The sequence below is a fragment of the Schistocerca piceifrons genome, chromosome 5 (genome assembly GCF_021461385.2).
Source record: "Schistocerca piceifrons isolate TAMUIC-IGC-003096 chromosome 5, iqSchPice1.1, whole genome shotgun sequence".
NCBI classification, from domain to species: domain Eukaryota; kingdom Metazoa; phylum Arthropoda; class Insecta; order Orthoptera; family Acrididae; genus Schistocerca; species Schistocerca piceifrons.
In genome coordinates, this window is record NC_060142.1 from 160,108,147 (window position 1) to 160,126,659 (window position 18,513).

General features: G+C 43.0%; 1 protein-coding gene across 1 annotated transcript in view; it reads left to right on the forward strand.

Annotated features, from left to right (window-relative positions):
- The first annotated feature begins 455 nt into the window (after positions 1-455).
- Positions 456-18,513, forward strand: part of LOC124798304 (cytochrome P450 6k1-like) — a 99,293-nt gene continuing 81,235 nt past the window's right edge. The window contains exon 1 of the mRNA XM_047261640.1: positions 456-561. The gene's annotated coding sequence lies outside the window, so the exon portion shown is untranslated. The remainder of the gene's footprint in view (positions 562-18,513) is intronic.

Here is an 18,513-nt window from a genome sequence, read left to right on the forward strand (position 1 = left end):
GCGGCCAACTGTGCAGTTTGAAAGTCCTAATGCAAACCGTGCAGAAGTTATGACAGTTTTATTTCATATAGTTCAGTACTTGTTATCATGTATCAGAAACATTTTTTCTAGTTATTTCACATATTGAAAAGTCAAAATGTGTGTAAACTTGCGAACAGATCAGTTCAGAACGCCAGTAAAATGTCATTAATGAGTCAGCTTCTTCAGTTAACAAAGTTGCTGCAGTCGCCGAATAATAAAATCTGAAAATAAATCGTGGTATTAAAAGTGGGCTGTCGCTTTCACCTGCTAGAAATCCTGCCAGTCAGCTGCAGAGACGTCTCCTGCAGTTACCCGCTAACCGCAAACTTCAGTCGTCTCATCAGCACACGCCCTCCGAGCAGCGAAGTGGTGGGGGGAGCTGGCCAGAAGCAAATGCGCTTCGGCGCCAAGGGCACCATGTTGCCCCAGGCCTAACTACACTCAGTTTCGTGGCAGCAGCGACGGCGTTACATGTTACGTGTCCGCTACTGCGCTGTCCGACTATATCGCGTCCGTGGGCGTCGTCAGTTTGCCGGAACTGTAAGTAGATGCCTACATCATAAGCCACGAACGAGCAGAAGAGAAAGTTCATCTGAGATGTGGGTGTCTGGTTCGGTTCTGTGGATCCGAAAGTGTACGAAACAGAGCAGTTACAGCAGAGTTTGTGTTTTACAGTTCGGCTCCTTAGCAGACACGATATTGTCAGAATAAGAGCCGACGAAATAAGTACTAGAAGTGCCTCGCACCGTAGGGTAGCTTGTGAAATATAGGTGTAAATGTTTAACATGCCAAGTTAAATCAAAATCATGCGCACTCATCGACTCATCGACCCCTTACACAACTCATGGAGGCAAGTGACCTGCCAACAAAAATTCTACGATCAACAGCGGTATAGTGAAACTCATAATCTCTCGTATATTACAATTCAAGACACTAGCACCATCATTGAACCACTGCATGTACCTCCATCTGACAAATATTCTTCAAAATTTTAAGATTTTAAGATACACATTGAACTTTTAGCTCTCAATAGGCACCTCATTTTTTGCACATGATTAGATCGTCATTCCATGGCACATTAAATATTTCTCTAATCTCACTCATTTCTTACTTTTAGGTAAATCATTCCACCTAAAATTTGACAGTTTCTGTCACATTCTTTTATTTTCATCTTTGGTTCAGAAAGCATGAAACACAATATATCTAAAAATCGACCTATGTTCCACTATTATTAATATATATAGATCAAGAGAAAGTAAAGAAATTTTATTTTACATTGTGGTTTGACATTTATTGCCACTTCCTTTATGTAGCTAGCAGCAGCTGTTTATGAAATATTTCAGTTTTCCCGCAAATGTCTAATTAATTTTTTCTTACTATAATTAATTTATTAATCCTTTCTTGCGAAAATAGACCTCACGCTGGTCGATTTAACCTCCCACTAGTCCATTTCCCACTCTTCGTTTGTCTACTAAAATTTTGATAAAAACCCATTGTGTAACTTTCCCTCAAATCTATCATTAAGTTTAATTACCCCGAGTACTTTCAAGCAATTAAATATTTTTTTTACAAATCTATACCTCACAGTGGTCAGTTTGATGCCCCATTTGTCCGTTTCCCTTTCTAAAAATGCCTATCAAAATTGGAACAAAAATTCGTACTAAGGAGTGTTGTTTTCGCTCCCGTCAAACGTTTGATCAAAAGTGGATAACTGCTCGTAAACATGTCGATTTATATTCGGTTGTTGATGCGTGTGTGTCATCAATACGTTTAGCTGATTGGCATTGATAAATGGATTTGAGATGTGAACTATGGACTCTCCATCTGAAACGCAGGTAGGTGATTGATGCTGTTCCAACTCTAATTCTCCCATCCTCCAGAGTTGATTTAGGACGTAGAAATGAACCAGTAACGAGAATAATCAGGGCATGATAACGATGTTCCATAAAAATGGGAAGAGATTTTACAGGTAAATAGTTATCGAATAATGAAGGACTACAAGTACAGAAAATACTAACAACGAAAACACTGCTTCAAATGCGATAATACTCGTTAGTGACAACAAATATGACTTATGGAAAAAGAACTAAAAGAACTTAGGCAGAAGACTACAGATTTATAAGCTCGTTCCTGTCGGTGTAACGCTGTATTAATTAAAATAGAACATTTCCAAAAAGTTGTTGACGGTTCTTTTGTGACCGTCAACAAGTGGTTACGAAAGGACTAAATGGTTATCTCAAGATTTTGCAACTTTACATTGTGTCTATTCATATTATAAAAATGAATGTACATATGTACACTACTGGCCATTAAAATGGCTACACCACGAAGATGACGTTCTACAGACGCGAAATTTATCCTACAGGAAGAAGATGCTGTGATATGCAAATGATTAGCTTTTCAGAGCATTCACACAAGGTTGGCGCCGGTGGCGAGACCTACAACGTGCTGATATGAGGAAAGTTTCCAACAGATTTCTCATACACAAACAGCAGTTTACCGGCGTTGCCTGGTGAAACGTTGTTGTGATACCTCGTGTAAGGAGGGGAAATGCGTACCATCACGTTTCCGAATTTGATGAAGGTCGGATTGTAGCCTATCGCGATTGCGGTTTATCGTATCGCGACATTGCTGCTCGCGTTGGTCGAGATCCAATGGCTGTTAGCAGAACATGGAATCGCTGGGTTCAGGAGGGTAATACGGAACGCCGTGCTGGATCCCAACGACCTCGTATCACTAGCAGTCGAGATGACAGGCATCTCATCTGCATGGCTGTAACGGATCGCGCAGCCAAGTCTCGATCCCTGAGTCAGCAGATGGGGACGTTTGCAAGATAACAACCATCTGCACGAACAGTTCGACGATGTGTGCAGCAGCATGGACTATCAGCTCGGAGACCATGGCTGCGGTTACCCTTGACGCTGCATCACAGACAGTAGCGCGTTCGATGGTGTACTCAACAACGAACGTGGGTGCACGAATGGCAAAACGTCATTTTTTCGGATGAATCCAGGTTCTGTTTACAGCATCATGATGGTCGCATCCGTGTTTGGCGACATCGCGGTGAGCACACATTGGAAGTCTGTAATCGTCATCGCCATACTGGCGTATCACCCGGCGTGATGGTATGGGGTGCCATTGGTTACACGTCTCGGTCACCTCTTGTTCGCACTTACGGCACTTTGAACAGTGGACGTTACATTTCAGATGTGTTACGACCCGTGGCTCTACTCTTCATTCTATCCCTGTGAAACCCTACATTTCAGCAGGATAATGCACGACCGCATGTTGCAGGTCCTGAACGGGCCTTTCTGGACACAGAAAATGTTCGACTGATGCCCTGGTCAGCACATTCTCCAGATCTCTCACCAATTGAAAACGTCTGGTCAATGGTGGCCGAGCAACTGGCTCGTCACAATACGCCAGTCACTTCTCTTGATGAACTGTGGTATCGTGTTGAAGCTGCATGGGCAGCTGTACCTGTACACGCCATCCAAGCTCTGTATGACTCAATGCCCAGGCGTATCAAGGCCGTTATTACGGCCAGAGTTGGTTGTTCAGGGTACTGATTTCTCAGGATCTATGCACCCAAATTGCGTGAAAATGTAATCACATGTCAGTTCTAGTGTAATATATTTGTCCAATGAATACCCGTTTATGATCTGCATTTCTTCTTGGTGTAGCAATTTTAATGGCCAGTAGTGTATATTCCCAGGCAACGCTGCATACTGAGATAGTATCTTATAAAGCGTTATGTTTTGTCAGGGATGCACTCTTCCTAGTAGAGCACTACTGCAAGAACACACGAGCAGTTTACCGTTCCACCTAGTGTTAGCTATTTAAGCCTTCATTTCATGAAAACACTATCAAAGTTACAAATTAAATTTGAAAAGACATAATTTTTAGCTTTGATGAAAGGAAAGTTAAAGGCGACGTGTGTTGTGACCACGCAGAAGACATTGTCAGTCGACCTCCACAATAATGTTCCAGTTATGGTCATCACAAGTTTAGTAGGAAAATGTATGCAGACTATTTGTTATATCTTCGAGACGCCCGTTTCTAGGGACTTGTTGACTAGGACAGTTCAAGTCACAGAATATATTGAGTTTAACGTGATATGAGCCTTTCATACCGAAAACATATACATAGTCTATAGGTTACCTTTCACAACTCAGGATTCGAAAATCAATCAGATAATTCCTTTGTAATGTCCCTCACACCTTATTATAACTGTTAAGGAATCATCTGTCTGACGATGGATACCGGCTTAAGTCTGGAATTTTCTATGCAAAAGAAGTGCTCATTAACTTAGTTGAACTTCAAAGCACCTGCCTAGCTTTACAATACGCCCATCAACTGATTACCAACCATTTTCTTGTCTGGTCGCGTGGACAGGCAAAATTTAAGGAGGGCAGCAGAGCTCTTTTCTCTCATTGTAACACAACTAAAGAAAAAAGAAAAACTTAACTCTTCCCGAACAGGCCATGAAGGCCCAACGGTATCGACCGGCTGCCGTGTCATCCTCGGCCCACTGGCGTCACTTGATGTGGATATGGAGGGGCATGTGGTCAGCACACCACTCTCCTATGTCAGTTTCCGAGACCGGAGCCGCTACTTCTCAATCAAGTAGCTCCTCAGTTTGCCTCACAAGGGCTCACTGGACCACGCTTGCCAACAGCAAACTTCGGTGATCTGACGGAAACCAGTGTTATCACTGCGGCAAGGCCGTTGGCTCATTGTAAGACAACGCATGTGTCATAACCTTCCAAAGTTGAATTCTGTTGGTGACGCTGTAACAAGCAAACAACAAATTGTGCAGAATTTTTAAATAAAGTTTTTATGCAGAGATTTTTTTAAATAAGGGCAAATTTATTTGTTCGTGTTACTAATAAAAGAGTTAATCACAGTAGTAATGTACTACAACCGAAAAATGTTTTCTGTGATTTACACATGTGAGCACAGTGTGCCTGCAAGTGTCTATGCGGTGCCGAAAGCGCGACGGTCAGCAGTGACGTCATCACTCACAGCTTACATGCACGTGACACCTACCGCCTATTCTAGAAACCGTGTTTTGAGCCTAATGTTTCGGACGTCCTGTATGGTTGCTGTACAACTCCCTGATACCCATGCAAGAGATAATTTATTTTCTGCTTGCCACCGATTCAGGAATATTTTCTTCCTTTCCATCATGTGTATTGGTTTGTTGCCTGCCCTTCCACGTCTGCTTATTGATTCGCTCTGCAATCCAATACCATAATTCCTTTTCAGGTACTAATTTACTGCCGGCCGGTGGCCGACCGGTTCTTGGCGCTTCAGTGTGGAACTGCACGACCGCTACGGTCGCAGGTTCGAATCCTGCCTCGGGCATGGATCTGTGTGATGTCCTTAGGTTAGTTAGGTTTAAGTAGTTCTACGTTCTAGGGGACTGATGACCTCAGATGTTAAGTCTCATAGTGCTCAGAGCCATTTGAACTAATTTACTGTTAATGAAGCTCTAGATCCACGCAGAGCTTGGTGATCCATGTTTTAAGACATTGGACTCTTGTGAGGTTTAGTGTTTCCATGCCGTATCAGATGGCCAATGAAATTCTGGGAATTCGGCGGTAGCCAAACTTGTTATTTGTTAATATTTCGACTGTTAACCATTCAGCCGCCTTAAGAGTGAGCACTAAAAACTGACGGAAAAGCGCTCTAACCTTTCTTAGGAAATGTGTGTTCCAAAATAGATCGCATCAAATGGTTCAAATAGCTCTGAGCACTATGGGACTTGGAACTACTTAAACCTAACTAACCCAAGGACATCAGACACATCCATGCCCGAGGCAAGATTCGAACCTACGACCGTAGCGGTCGCGCGGTTCCAGACTGAAGCGCATCGAACCGCTCGGTCACAGCGGCCTGCTAGATCGCATCCTCTTCAAACATAAGGTCAGGGATATTTCTCTCTCAGCACCAAGGATAGCTTGTTGGCTTTGTGAAGAGTAGCTTTATTCTATGGAAGACAAGCGTTGGCTCTGTGAAGTATAACTTAATTCTATGGGAAGACAGACTTGTAAACGATTCCCTGTCAGTGTGGTTTGTCATTTGAGGGACATACTTTACACACAGTTCAAGAATTCTGCGTGGAATATAAACGCTACAGCTGCCAGATACAGCTTCATAAAGCTGCCGTGATCGAGCACCGTATTCAGACACGCCACCCTATGGACTACGAAAACGCACAAACGTTCAAATGTGTGTGAATTCCTAAGGGACCAAACTGCTTAGGTCATCGCTCCCTAAACTTACCCACTACTTAAACTAACTTTAACTTATGCTAAGACCAACACACACACCCATGTCCGAGGGAGGACTCGAACCTCCCGCGGTAGGGGCTGCGCCTCAAACCACGCGGCAGGAAAACGCACAAATTTCGTCCTTTTGGAACTGGGTTTTCAGGAAAGTAGATGAAGTACTTTTGACGAGTGATTTAAGTAATCTTGATGATGGTTTTAACCCTGAAAAAATGTTGCATTGCTGCTGGCAATAGTTAGCGCTAATACATAAAGGCACTGTTCCCCTATGGACCAGAATTTTTGGCGGAACTTCCTTCATAGAGGGACCTCCGCCCGTGTAGTGTTTCTTCCATCATGATTGTCCGTGTACGCATGCGGATTGCCTCCCCCTACCGGTACACAAGGCGGACTGGAACACTTTACTGAATAGTACTCAAATGGCCTCGTGCTGTTAAATTCTGGAGACATGTAAGAACGTCTGCAGAAAATTGCTCTGACGAAAATGTCGTCTTACCCTCCTTAACTACTGACCCAAGAAAATTTTATTATAGGTTATCTGACGTTATTTTAGGAACAAATTAACATGTGCAATACTTAGCTTTGTACAACGGTTAATCTATGGGCATAAATGAATATTTAAATGTACCTTAATGATCAGGTTTCTTGTCACTGAGTTCAGCTTTTGGCTTAAATGGTTCAAACGGCTTTGAGCATCATGGAACTCAACATCTGAGGCCATCAGTCACCTAGAAATTAGAACTACTTAAACCTAACTAACCTAAGGACATCACACACATCCATGCCCGAGGCAGGATTCGAACCTGCGACCGTAATGGTCCTTTTGGCTTAAGAAATGTGCCACTCAGGCAAAACATGTGCAGTTAGCTTACCTGGCTCGCAGTTGTGAACTAAACGCTTTTCCACACAAAAATGGAAATTATTAAATAATATAATAATCAGTAAAGAATGGCTCCTGAGACACCGATGCCTGCTACGACGATCTCGATGCAGTTTACCATCAAAACTTGAAAGATTCATGCAAAGACTAATAATAATATTGTTACTGAATGAGTGAGTGACTATTGTACGAGCAGCTCGCAGCGTGTAAACACATTTACTGCGAGCAAATGACGACAGCAAAATCTCTGCTGCAGTTTAATTTGTAAGTGGCGTACTAAACAGAATGCTTAAATTTCAGACATAAATTTAATAGCAGCAAGGAACATAAATTAATTCAGAGAGCTCGTGTTCAAATTACTGATTATCTCGACTCATAATACAGCATGGAAGAATACAGTTATTTCTGCATGAACCACGTTGAATTCTATACCAGCACACAACAAATAATTTACCCACAAAGTATTCAATAAATCTGCGAAAATATCCAGGATCATCACGTCAGAGAGGCATTGATTTATTCAGTTCACCTATGGTTCGGGTATGGTGCAGAGAAACCCATTTCTGGCCCTTCTGAAATGGCTTGGTTCAAATGGCTCTGAGCACTATGGGACTTAACATCTGAGGTCATCAGTCCCTAGAACTTAGAACTACTTAAACCTAACTAACCTAAGGACATCACACACATCCATGCCCAAGGCAGGAGTCGAACCTGCGATCGTAGCAGCCGCGCGGTTCCAGACTGAAGCGCCTAGAACCGCTCTTCCACTCTGGCCGGCTGGCCCTTCTGACTCTAAACTCAATACCTTACAGTAGAAAATGTATTGAATCCCACCACTCGTAATGGCTCAGTACAAACGTGAATTCGTTGCACTGTGCAACATGTTACCACACGTAACTCGTAGCCCTTGACAAGAGAACGCATGAAGAAAATCTCATTGGAAGTATGCACACCAGTCTGTTCTACAAGGGAAGCGGCAGTAGAAATCTTACGCATACATACCGCCAGCCGGCCTCTTTCATCCGACTTCCGCACTATGAGTCTCCTGTTCCGACCACATTAGGAAAGACTACTCTGTCCACATTCGAACGCAGAACACACCGTACCGGCCGAGGACATGCTGATCTCCCATTGCGCAAGACAACGCTCGCCGGAGAACGTCGTTCAAACTACCCATCGCGACTGTAAAAAGACCATCTTCACCTCAAACATCTAGAACTGGGCGCAGAATATGTTAGTAACACTGCTCTCTAATTAGCAAACGCAGAAAATGATAAAAGCTGAAAGTTGATATGCGTGGCAAGCTTTCAAGTTTACAACCGTAGGGGAGATAGTGGCACGTTTACACAAGGATCAAGTTTACGCAGAACTCTTTTGTCGGAGCCATTCTTGCTAGAGCGCTACCGACAGTGGAAGATTAGTACTGACATCTGCTGAGTTTCTCACAAACTTCATGGCACCAGCTAAGTGAACATCCTAGCGCAGACAACTTATTTGTGTTTCTGTGCAAGATGAGTAAATTTGTTATCAAATATTGAAGCTCCTAGGAAGCATAGCTTTTAGAATTGTGAATAGATAAACATATGTTTGTTGACAAGAGCTTATTCTACTCTACAAGGCATTTTTGTATAGTTAGAAATCCTGAAAGTACTACTGTAATTTCAAAACTACACTACTGGCCATTAAAATTGCTACATCACGAAGATGTGCTACAGATGCGAAATTTAACCGATAGGAAGAAGATGCTGTGATATGCAAATGATGAGCTTTTCAGAGCATTCACACAAGGTTGGCGCCTTGGCGACACCTACAACGTGCTGACATGAGGAATGTTTACAACCGATTTCTCATACACAAACAGCAGTTTACCGGCGTTGCCTGGTGAAACGTTGTTGTGATGCCTCGTGTAAGGAGGAGAAATGCATATCATCACGTTTTCGAATTTGATGAAGGTCGGATTGTAGCCTATCGCGATTGCGGTTTATCGTATCGCGACATTGCTGCTCGCGTTGGTCGAGATCCAATGGCTGTTAGCAGACTATGGAATCGGTGGGTTCAGGAAGGTAATACGGAACGCCGTGCTTGATCCCAACGGCCTCGTATCACCAGCAGTCGAGATGACAGGCATGTTATCCGCATGGCTGTAACGGATCGTGCAGCCACGTCTCGATCCCTGAGTCAACAGATGGGGATATTTGCAAGACAACAACCATCTGCACGAACAGTTCGACGACGTTTGCAGCAGCATGGACAATCAGCTCGGAGACAAAGGCTGCGGTTATCCTTGACGCTGCATCACAGACAGGAGCGCCTGCAATGGTGTACTCAACGACAAACCTGGGTGCACGAATGGCAAAACGTCATTTTTTCGGATGAATCCGGGTTCTGTTTACAGTATCATGATGGTCGTATCCGTGTTTTGCGACATCGCGGTGAACGCACATTGGAAGCATGTATTCCTCATCGCCATACTGGCGTATCACCCGGCGTGATGGTATGGGATGCCATTGGTTACACGTCTCGGTCACCTCTTGTTCGTACTTACGGCACTTTGAACAGTGGACGCTACATTCCAGATGTGTTACGACCCGTGGTTCTACCCTTCATTCGATCCCTGCGAAACCCTACATTTCAGCAGGAGAATGCACGACCGCATGTTGCAGGTCCTGTACGGGCCTTTCTGGATACAGAAAGTGTTCGACTGCTGCCCTGGCCAGCACATTTCCCAGATCTCTTACCAAATGAAAACTTCTGATCAATGGTGGCCGAGCAACTGGCTCGTCACAATACGCCAGTCACTTCTCTTGATGAACTGTGGTATCGTGTTGAAGCTGCATGGGCAGCTGTACCTGTACACCCCATCCAAGCTCTGTTTGACTCAATGCCCAGGCGTATCAAGGCCGTTATTACGGCCAGAGGTGGTTGTTCTGGGTGCTGATTTCGCAGGATCTATGCGCCCAAATCGCGTGAAAATGTAATCACATGTCAGTTTTAGTATAATACATTTGTCCAATAAATACCCGTTTATCATCTGCATTTCTTCTTGGTGTAGCAATTTTAATGGCCAGTAGTGTAATTCAAACGTGGCGATGGGGCACGTTTACCCAGTTCCGTTGGGTCATGTATACGCTCTAATTTGCATTACCATCCTAACTGATTCTCCAGTCAAGAAAATTTTAAGAGAACAGCAGTTGGAAACGCAGTCCAAAAAAGTGAAGAAACAGGAGAAGAAAAGGCAGAAATTGCTAATCAAGCTATCTGAATCTAGCGAGCAAGCAGAAGCAAAAGCAGAAAGAATAAATTATATGTGAGCAAGGACTTATAAGGGCAAGAAATTCCTAAAAGGAAGAATAAGGAAAAATGTAAATAGGTCCACTTCTGATGTGATCATTGGTGTTCTGCCGACAGTCAAATTTTCACAAGGTTACTCTGCATGCTCTCCTGTCTTCTATCATCCTCTTCAGATTCTTGTTATTTCCGCTTCTTTTATGCCATTTGTCATCCTTCCTCTCAATCTCCTCTCATAAGCCAGTCCTTCCTTTTGTATCCCGCCTGGAAGGCGGAGCGTGGTCTTGCTCCTGTAAACTGAAAGGTAGGCCGAATGTAGGAGGCGAGTAGGGGTAGGTGAGGTAAAAATCTCGGAACTGCTTTTAAAGTAAAAGTGGTTTTACTATATCTCAGCACACTAAAATATGAGAATACATAACGTTGTACTGAGGAGCACGTAGGTGCGAAGCCAGATGTATCAAAGCTAACACAGGCAAAATCTGTAGTGGCTCACCCACAATGAAAATGAAACAATGTTGGTTGGTCATCTGCTCGGAATCAAATGGGCTGAATCCGGAGCGGCGATCGTTGAGCTGCACAGCGCCGGGCTAGAGGGCGCTGTCGTCGGCGTTGATCGTTCGCTCTCGTGGTTCCAACCTACGAGAGCGCATCTACCGTTGTCGCATCGTAGCTACCGATACCTCACTTCCAAAGCGTCTTTTATCAAGAGCTCACGTTCCAATCAATTCTCATCCAGTTCTTCTTCCTTTGTCTCATAACCTGCAGCAATCTGACGAAGAGTGTGAAATTTTCATTCGTATTTACTGCTTCACACGATTCGGTCAATCGAAAAGAAATGAAGAATGAATCCAGTGCATCAGATGTAAAAGATGGGCTCTCGACGATTGTGCCAAAAGACGGTACTTTTTGCATGCATAAATTGCAACTCGGACAGTTATGACGAATAGGCCTTTAATTAGCATTCAAACTTCTAGGTGGGCCATATTATGCTAACAGGTGGAAATTCGACTAGACATTTTTTTATTTTCAGCAATTTTTTTGTTTTTCTTACAATGTTAACTGGTGTAAGTACATCTTCAATATTGTAGTGCCAATAAAATATGCTGTGTTCTGCAAATTTTAGTAGTGTGTTTTATTTAATCGTTATTGTGTTCTATGATATGCAAAAACGTGCCCTATAGAAGTATAAACCTGTCCCATACCCGTCGCACGTTAACTTGAGCCTAGATAAAATTATTTTACACTCTAAAATGTAATGTTGAGTTAGAAAAATATGTACCAACTGTTACTGTAATAACCATGTTATAAGACTAGACTATATGAAACACGATAAATTTAAGCAAACAATTTGAAAAATTCCGAAAAGAAATTCGCGTAAATGTGCCCCGATCACCCCTAATATTAACAGATGTCTGGATATATCTGGATTCTGTCGGTTTTATGGACTATATATGTTTCTCATTCGGGAGAAGCGTAATTCGATTCCGATTCTGGCGTTCTACATTCAAATTTTCTGTTGTTCCCTTGTATCGTTTAACGAAAAATGGCGGGATGGTTCATTCAGAAAGGACACGTCCGATTTCATGTTCTATCCCTGTATAAGCCCTGTCTGTATTCCGGCGTAAATGTGCCCCGATCTCCCCTAATATTAACAGATGTCTGGATACAGCTGGATTCTCTCGCTTTTATGGACTATATATGTTTCTGATTCGGGAGAAGCGTAATTCGATTCTGCTTCGGCCATCCAGATTCAAATTTTCTGTTGTTCCCTTGTATCGTTTAACGAAAAATGGCGGGATGGTTCACTCAGAAAGGATATGTCCGGTTTCCTGTCCTATCCCTGTGTAAGCCCTGTCTGTATTCCGTCCCTAATGACATCATCGTTGGCTAGAAGCTTAACAGTAACTTTCCTTCCATTTTGCCCACTTAACTTCCGTTTTCTCTTATTTGCACCGCCATGATAGCTTTAGTTCCAGCAATTACTCTTTATTTAAAATGTAAGAGCAACATTTCACTGTTTCCACAAAGCAAATTTGATCGCGGGCCTTTAGTTCCATGAATTTCGGGTTTTTCAAACCCCTCTCGGAGTGGTATGTAAGATTCCGAAGGTGTTATTTATACCAGACAGGTGGTTAGCAGCTCGCCAAACACAACGTTAAGGTCCTCGATGAATCACGCTTGCTGAGATGGAGCTTAGCTTTACTAACGCAAACCTACTAACTCAAACCATTGTGTCTGAGATTCCCAGATGAGTTTCACTTCCTGTGAATCATACCGTGGGCATCTGAAACGGTGTTTTGATGGAGAACATCTTGTAGATAAGATTTCGCAGACTCACGGTGATAAACGGCTTGCTGGTACTTTTATCTAGACACAAATGCGAGACGCAACCAGTGAGCGGATCGGCACAGAACTGGTGAGTGTAGCAACAGCAGCAATAGCAGTAGTAGTAGTAGTAGTAGTAGTAGTTTCATTTATGTGTGGATCTATTTTACACGGATGTCGGACTTACCGTGGTATTACAGTTCAAGAACAAATGCAGTCGACAATCGTTAATTTGAAACTCAAGGGACCAGGGATAGTTTCAACTTACGAAGTGTTGAAAGTAACAGGCGTTCAAGTAATCGAGAGGGACAGCGGAAAATTCGAATAAGCGAGAGTCTGACTTTGTTTTAATAATATGAGACGTAATGCATACATATAAACATATGGTAAATGCATTGATCAGCCACAACATTATGACCACCTACCTAATAGCCGGTATGTCCAGCTCTGCGGATAACAGCGACGACGCGGCGTGGCATGGAAGGGGTGAGGCCTTGGTAGGTCGCTGGAGGGAGTTGGCGCCACATCTGCAGACACACACACACACACACACACACACACACACACACACACACACACACAAAACCAAGTCACCTAATTCCCGTAAATACCGGTGAGTGGGGCGATGAGCTCTGACGCCCCATTCAATCACATCCCACATGTTTTCGATCGGTTTCAGATCTGGCGAGGTGGGGGGCCAGCACACCAATTGGAACTCGTCACTGTGTTTCTTGAACAACTCCATCATAGTCCTGGTCTTGCGACATGGCGCATTATCTTGTTGAAAAATAGAACTGCCGTCGGGAAACATAGTCGCCACGAAGTGTTGTACGTGATCTGGAACCAATGTACCATACTCCATGGCCGTCATGGTGCCTTGCACGACCTCCACTGAATGTATGGATGCCCAAGTGACTCTTCCCCAGAACGTAACAGGGCCGCCGCCAGCTTGTCTCCATCCCACTGTAGAGGTGTCAAGGAGCTATTCCCCTGGAGGACGACGGATCTGCGCCTTCCCATCGCCATGATAAAGAAGGTACCGGGATTCATCAGACCATGCAATGCTCTGCCACTGACCCAACGTCCAGTGCCGATGATCACGTGCCCATTTCAGTCGTAGTTGCCGATGTCGCGGTCTTAACATTGGCACATGTATGGGTCGCCAGCAGCGGACGCCCATTGTTAGGAGTGTTCGGTGCACTGTGTGTGTCAGGCACATTTGTTCTCTGGTGAACAGTAAAGTGTGACGTTAGTTCCGTCACAGTTCGCTGCCTGCCCTGTTTTACCAGTCTGTCCAGCCTACAACGTCCCACATCTGTGGCCGGAGCGGTTCTAGGCGCATCAGTCTGGATCCGCGCGTTCGCTACGGCCGCAGGTTGTGTGTGATGTCCTTAGGTTAGTAGGGTTTAAGTGGTTCTAATTTCTAGGGGAATGATGACCTCAGATGTTAAGTCCCAAAGTGCTCAGAGCCATCTGAACCATTTGAACCCACTTCTGTAACGACGGGTGGCCGCCCAGTCCCACGACGTCTGGACGTGGTTTCACTTTGATTTCGCCATGTGCTGAAGACGCTCACCACAGCACTCTTAGAACAGCCGACAAGTCGTGCAGTTTCTGAAATGCGAGTGCGGAGCCTCCGGGCCATCACAGTCTGCTCTCGTTCAAATTCAGATAGATCGCGCTTTTGCACGCACTGTGCGTGTGTCTATCACTCATTCCTCGCCAGATGACGCTGCTATTTCCTGGGCGGATTTATATCGATAGTAGGTCGGTGGTCATGATATTCTGGTTGATCACTTTGCATACATGAAAAATACACCAATTAAAATATTACACACCATTTTGAAAAGTAGTTGGTGATTTTCATTTGAGAGAGAGACTTAAATCTAGCACTGTCCAGCGAATTCTATGGTGATGAGATCTGAGAAGAAATATTCACTTGTTTTCGCTCTGAAGGCGTAGAAGCACAGGATGTGGACAGATCACCTTGACTCGCTCGATGTGACTGGCGTTGGCGGGTGATGTTGGTTATCTTCTTCGTCCGCGTCCTGACAGGCCAAAGGTTCAGCATCGGTAAGAACACGGTGGACACCGATGTCATCATCAACACGAACGAAATCCTCAAAGGTTAATTCATTACAATTTGCTGGGAGTTCCCAGTCTGACTCTGGCGGGACTGAATTCGTTAATTATCGCGACTCTGATGACTCTTTGCGTTACAAACCCGCTCTTTCTGAAGCAATTATAAACAGTGGTAGGGCTTACATTCTTCCAGGCCTTACAGTCATGGCTATAGCGGCCAAAACCATTATGTTCGTCTTCTAATCTTTTTCGTTGTTATCCAGCATAAGTAAAGCAATTCCTTTACCTAAAGAGTTTTAAAATTTTGTGTTATGCCCTTGTCCAATGGTTGCAATCTTGATTTGTTGTCTGGCGAAAAAATCAATTTCACTTGATCTAATGACGGTGGGTTGTTACGGTCGGTGCAGTTGTCCAAAAACGTCGCTATTATCCGAGGTCAGCCATTCATTAAACAGTTCTGTCGTCATGTACAATTTTTTGTTTGAGCGGGGAAACGATTTTATTCCCTTGAAACAGCTTGGTTTATCACATATCGCTACTATGAATGGTTTCAGCTTGTGAAATATGTCCCTGTTACAGGCTAGGAGAATAGTTAATCCGTCCTTGCTCAGTTATGACACTTTTCGTCTTCGAATGCTAGGGTGCGCTAAAGATGACATTTATTAAAAAAAGACCGGTTCGTCTCTGTTGAATAGCTGACGAGACGTTCTGATTCATCAGTCCATTCAGCACAAAGAAAACTCTCCACAATGGCACTCTCAGTGGATCTTTTTATCTTGATGCCGTGACGTTTTTCAAAATTTGAGAGCCACCCCTTACTTGAAGGAGATCCATCAATCCCGAGAGGCTCAGTAAAAAATTTGGCTTTTTCTTTCGACATTAAACCACCAACGAGAACATTTTGTCCTCTACACTGTTTTATCCACTTGAGCAAGCAGTCCTCAAGGCAGGGAAAATCGCCCTGACATGTTCTTTTCCTTTCTGTGCCTGAGACACTTCCGGTGACACGACCTTTGTTTTTTAAAATCGTCGACAATGTACGTGGTAAAATAGCGAACTGTTTTGCAACTTTTTTTCCCGAAATTCCACTCTCCACAGCTACAGTAACAAGTGGTTTCCATTACCTGAATGACACATCTTCCTTCTAACATGGCATTTCACAGTTTCTAGAAACACGGATTGGAAACAACACAGTGTGAAAGCTGATTGCAGACTGAATGGCATGTGGGCTGGAGACACAAACGTCGGGTGGTCTGAGGCTGTACTGGGAATCACAAAAGTAATGAGACTTCAGTGGGTGTCACAGAAGTTGGGGGCCTCAAATTGTAGAGATTATGGGAAACCTGACTTAAAATTATAAACTGTTTGCCAGGTTCCCTCAACACCACAACTTCAGATTACCCTGGGGACATAAACACGTATTTTTTTTCAATTTATCGAATGTTTTTCGAGAGACCGGGACAAAATTTTTAACTATCATGTTTCAGATTATCGAGTGACAAATTACAGACTGTCAACCGCAAAACAGAGTTCACGTAAGTGTTAACGTAAAAAACAAAGCTTCGGATGTTTTCTTAGCATTTTCGTATAAGGCCCCATGGAATCCAATGGTTTGTTGCAGAGTACTAATGTAATGAAAGGAAAAGAAAGCAACTACTGTACAGTTACACTATTGATGAAAAAATGCTGGAAATAGCACATACACAAATATTGTTAATATTGCTTAGCAAGTGCTGCTGTAACAATAAATAACATTGTGCTACTGTTTTCTGATGAAGGTACATATGTGGATCGTCAGTACTACTTTGTTATACGAAGACGTCTTTCAGAATTCGAATCAAGTACAGATGCCAACATGGGTAACGTAGAGGTAGATATCCTTGGAGTAGTGAAGCAACATAAATCACTTAACAAAAACAAGTCTTCCGGTCCAGATTGTATACCAGTTATGTTCCTTTCAGAGTATGTTGATGCATTAGCTCCATACTTAACAATCATATACAACCGATCGCTCGACGAAAGATTCGTACCCAAAGACTGGAAAGTTGCACAGGTCATACCAACATTCAAGAAAAATAGCAGAAGTAATCCACTAAATTAAGGCCATATCATTAACGTTGATATGCAGTAAGATTTAGGAATATATATTGTGTTCGAACATTATGAATTACCTCGAAGAAAACGGTCTATTGACACACAGCCAACAGGCATTCAGAAAACATCGTTCTTGTGAAACACAACACACTTCACTCGCACGAAGTGTTGGATGGTATTCACAAGAGATTTCAAATTGATTTCATATTTCCGGACTTCCGGGAGGCTTTTTACACTGTACCACACAAGCGGCTTTTAGTGAAATTGCGTGTTTATGGAATATCACCTCAATTATGTGACTGTCAGAGAGGTCAAAGTTCATAGAAATAGACGGCAAATCATAAAGTAAAACAAGTGATTTCTAGCGTTCCGAAAGGTAGTTTTAAAGGCCCCTTGCTGTTCCGTATGTATATAAACGATTTGGGAGACAATCTGAGCAGCCGTCTTACGTTGTTTGCAGATGACACTGTCGTTTATCGACCAATAAAGTTATCAGAAGATCAAAACAAATTGTAAAACGATTTAGAAAATATATCTGTATAGTGAGAAAATTGACAATTGACCCTAAATAACGAAAAGTGTGAAGTTATCCACATGAATGCTAAAAGGAATCTGTTAAACTTCGGATGCACAATAAATCAGTAAAATCAAAGGCCGTAAATTCAACTCATTACCTAGGAATTACAGTTACGAACAACTTACATTGGAAGGTACACATAGAAAATGTTGTGGGGAACGCTAACCAAAGAATGCGTTTTGATGACAGGACATTTAGAAAATGTAACAGACCTACTAAAAAGACTATCTACACTGCGCTTGTCCGCCCTCTTTTAGAATACTGCTGCGCGGTGTGGGATGCTTGCCAGATAGGAATGACGGAGTAGATCGAAAAAGTTCAAAGAAGTGCAGCTCGTTTTGTATTATCACGAAATATGGGTGAGTGTGCCACGGATATGATAGGCGTGTTGGGATGGCAATCGTTAAAGCAAAGGCGATTTTCACAGCGAAGGGATCTTCTCATGAAATTTCAGTCACTAACTTAGTCTTCAGAGTTAACTTGAAAAATTTGAGGGTACCTTATTGCAAGTATCGCGTAAACGTTCACTAAAACACACCGTAAACAGTTGTGATTAAAGCGCCACAAATAGTTGTGATTAAATCGCCACACACCTGTCCATTTAATCCACCCCCTAATCAAGCAGCATCTATTCTGAGCTAATTATATGTCTCTGATATTATCTGGCAGATAGTGTCTATCTCTAAGAACGAGTGAAGGACATTGCTGATACGGAACAGACGCAAGCTTCAATCAGACAGAAAATAAATAGATACAAGTGAGACACAAAAGCAGATAACATATACTAGCAAGTGCTGCTGTAACAATAAATAACTTCGTGTTACTTTTTGCTACTCTGGGTGTATATGTAGATCCGCAGTGCAACTTTGTTATACGAAGACTTCTTTCACCAAGCTATGAGATTTGATGCGTACTTGCTTATTACCCACTGTTAGCAACTTAGATCTGTTAGT